The following is a 4039-nucleotide window of genomic DNA, read 5'->3' as shown; positions in this document are numbered from 1 at the left end:
TTATGCTTTAAAAAGTAATTCAATGGTCATGTAAAATTTTGTGCGATGAAGGATGAATATTCTAAGTTTTTCTGCAGTAACCAAAGTGTCTCAGCTAATCAGAATGCGTGAGTAGACTGTGTTGGCAGGGTTAAGAGGCATACAATACTTCAAAAATAGGATATCACCCCTCAAAAATTGAACTGCAATTTTTTTCAGACTTCGATATTTAACAAAATACTTGCGTTTTTGTATAGCACCTTACACTTTGGAATGCCTGAGGTGGTGATCTACAGGCAATAAAGTACTTTTGGAAATGTTATCACCATTGTAATATATGAAAAATAACAAAGTTGTGCAAACACTAATTTGATCATGGCCAAATAATGTTTTATGTGAAGTTGGTAGAAGGATACGTAATGCCCAGGACACTGGCGAGAATGCCACTACTCTTCAGAATGTGCCTTGGGGTGTCCCCTTCTCCCTTTCCCCTTCCCCTCCCCTCCCCCTTCCCTTCCCCTCCCCCTTCCCTTCCCCTCCCCCTTCCCTTCCCCCTCTCTCTCCTCTCCTCTCTTCCCCCCCTCTCTCCCCCCCCTCTCCCCCCCTCTCCCCCTCCCCCCCTTCCCCCCCCTCCCCCCCATTTCCCCCCCTTCCCCCCCCCATTCCCCCCCTTCCGCCCCCCCCATTCCCCCCTCTTCCCCCCCCTCTCCCCACGCCCTCTCCTCCCCCTCTCCCTCCCCCTCCCTCTCCGCTCCCTCCCCCTCCCTCTCCGCTCCCTCCCCCTCCCTCTCCGCTCCCTCCCCCTCCCTCTCCGCTCCCTCCCCCTCCCTCTCCGCTCCCTCCCCCTCCCTCTCCGCTCCCTCCCCCTCCCTCTCCGCTCCCTCCCCCTCCCTCTCCGCTCCCTCCCCCTCCCTCTCCGCTCCCTCCCCCTCCCTCTCCGCTCCCTCCCCCTCCCTCTCCGCTCCCTCCCCCTCCCTCTCCGCTCCCTCCCCCTCCCTCTCCGCTCCCTCCCCCTCCCTCTCCGCTCCCTCCCCCTCCCTCTCCGCTCCCTCCCCCTCCCTCTCCGCTCCCTCCCCCTCCCTCTCCGCTCCCTCCCCCTCCCTCTCCGCTCCCTCCCCCTCCCTCTCCGCTCCCTCCCCCTCCCTCTCCGCTCCCTCCCCCTCCCTCTCCGCTCCCTCCCCCTCCCTCTCCGCTCCCTCCCCCTCCCTCTCCGCTCCCTCCCCCTCCCTCTCCGCTCCCTCCCCCTCCCTCTCCGCTCCCTCCCCCTCTCTCTCCGCTCCCTCTCCCCCCCCCCTCTCTCCGCTCCCTCTCCCCCCCCCCTCTCTCCGCTCCCTCTCCCCCCCCCTCTCTCCGCTCCCTCTCCCCCCCTCTCTCCGCTCCCTCTCCCCACCACCATCTCTCCCCCCACTCCATCTCTTCCCCTTCCCTCTCTCCCCCCCCCCGCCTCTCTTTCCCCCCCCCCCCCACCCCCCCCCCCGGCCCTCCTCTCTCCTCTTCCCCCCCCCTCCCTCCCTCCCTCCCTCTCTCTCCCTCTCTGTCTGTGTATATATAACCTTTGTAGGTGAGTGTGTTATCACTGAACCATGGCTGACATTGATATTAGCTGATTACCCATGAATTTCCTCATTGGGAATAAAATTTTATGTCTCTCCCTATAACTGTCTAATCAGCATCCACCGTCTTCCAGCATTATCTATCTTCCACTCTTAGTATTTTGTATTGACTTTGCATCTTCCTTTTTGTAAGTCTTCACACACTGTTTTTACATCCAATGAGGGGCTGGATGCACACTGAAGGATGTGCCACTTAATTGCAGAAATAGCCCCTGTAGAATTGAAACCACAGCTATCTACTTGGATCTGTATAACCCTGTAATTCCAAAAAAAAGTCTGACTACAACAGAAACATTTGGTCATATGACAGGCTTGGAAGCTCTCTCTCAGCCTAACTAGTTGGCAACTCTCCTTCCTACCTAGAGAATTGATTGTTCCTTTTATAGATTATTTTCTTGGAAAGTTGGGAGAAGGATTGTGAGGGTTTGTAGCACCATGTCCAATCTGATCTTCCCATTGAGTCATGATGCCTGCCACACTTAACTAACCAAGTAAGCTCACAATGGTTATATAAAGCCAAACAGCGATTGATATCTCCCCCAACCACAGCAACAGGCCCAGGAAGATAGGATCAAGAGTAAGCCTTTCAGCCCCTTTGGCCTGTTCCAGTATTCAGTTAGATCATTTCTGATCTGTACCTCAACTCCATTTACCTGCTTATGTTCCATATCCCTTCATACCATTACCAAACAAATCGATTGATTGCAGTTGGGAAAATATCAGTTAACTTGGATCCCACAACCTTCTGGGAAGAGAGTTCCAGATTTTTACTGGATCTTTATGTGAAAGGTGCTTCTTAATTTCACTCCTAAATGGCCTAGATCTAATTTTAAGATTGTGCTCTTGTTCTGGATTCCTCCACCAAATAAAATTCTCCTGTCTTCAGAATTGATCCCTCTTAAACCCTACACTGTGTCTCCTCCAAGACAGTATACCTTCTGCAGTTTGGTACGTTAAACTGCATAGTATTTCATGAGATCAAGGCAAGGCTCTGTAAAACTGAAACAACATTTCTTCAGTTTTGAATTCCAAGCCACTTGAGATAGACGCCAACATTCCAGTAGCCTTTTTGATTACTTTTTCTATTTGCTTTTAATGATCTGTCTATGTGGAAACGTACACATCTTGGCTATTCCACAGCTTCTAGCCTTTTACATTCAAGAAAATATTTGATCTGACTTTCTCTGATCCAAAGTGGATGTCCTCACACTTTCCCACATTAAACTCCATCTGTTGTAGTTTTGTCCACTCACTTAGTTTGTCTATGTTGCATTGAAACTTCCTGCTCTCATCCATTTAACTTTATAGCTAAACTTAGGGTCACCTGCAGGCTTACAACTCTCTCTCTTCATCCAAGCCATTAATATTTGGTGAAAAGCTGAGGCCCCAATATAGAATCCTGGAGATGGGACATTGTGGCCCACAGCTTCTTGCTGATATGGTACTAAGTTTGGACCAGAGAGGCAGCAAATGACCTGGGGCTGTATGTTGGCGGGGTGTGGATTCCCTGCAAGCACTGTACTTAAGTCAAAATTAATAATTTTTTTTTTGTTTAAAGATGCTTTATAATTTAAATTTGGAAGCAGGTATGCCTTGTCAGTTAGCAATTGCCTAGCCCAGCTTCTTTGCCTATTGTAATGCTGGGCAGATTGCTTTGAACCAAGGGAAAAACTTGGGAGACCACCAAATGGATTCTGAGGCTTTATAGATGGAGTGCTGTAAAACTGTAAAGCATTGGCGAAGTGAGACAGTTCTGCGTTTGCAAGTTTTGCTCATTCAAAAAATAGAAGAAAATGTCATAGAATCACAGAAGGTTACAACACAGAAGGAATTAATTCAGCCCATTGTCTGTGCTGACTCTCTGAAGGAGCATTTCACTTCATGCCATTCCCCCGCCTTCTCCCTGTAACCTTGCACCTTGCTCTTTTTCAAATAATCCACTTCCCATTTAAAAAGTCTCGACTGAACCTGCCTCAACCACACTCACTCCCAGGCAGTGCATTCCAGATCCTAACTACTCGATGCGTGGAAAGGTTTTTCCACATCACCACTGCTTCTTTTGCCAGCTACCTTAAACCTGTGCCCTCTGGTTCTCAATCATTCCATAAATGGTTTCTCCCTAACTACTCTGTCCAGACCCCCTTCAATTTTGAATGCTTCTATCAAATCTCTCAGCCTTCCATGAGGAAAACAATCCCAACTTCTCCAATCTGTCTATGTAACTGTAGTTCCTCATCCTTGGGACCATTCTCATGAATCTGTTCTGCACTCTATAATGCCTTCGCATCCTGCCTAATGTGTGGCAATGTGAACAGGACACGATAGTCCAGTTGAGGCCAAACCAGTGTTTTATACAAGTTTAACATGACTCCCTTGCATTTGTATTCTATACACTTATTAATAAAGCCTAGAATGTTGTATGCTTTATTAACTGCTCTCTCAACCTG

The sequence above is a fragment of the Cetorhinus maximus genome, unplaced genomic scaffold (assembly GCF_964194155.1).
Source record: "Cetorhinus maximus unplaced genomic scaffold, sCetMax3.hap1.1 HAP1_SCAFFOLD_2340, whole genome shotgun sequence".
Classification (NCBI taxonomy): Eukaryota; Metazoa; Chordata; class Chondrichthyes; order Lamniformes; family Cetorhinidae; genus Cetorhinus; species Cetorhinus maximus.
Note: the sequence above shows the minus strand (reverse complement) of the source record.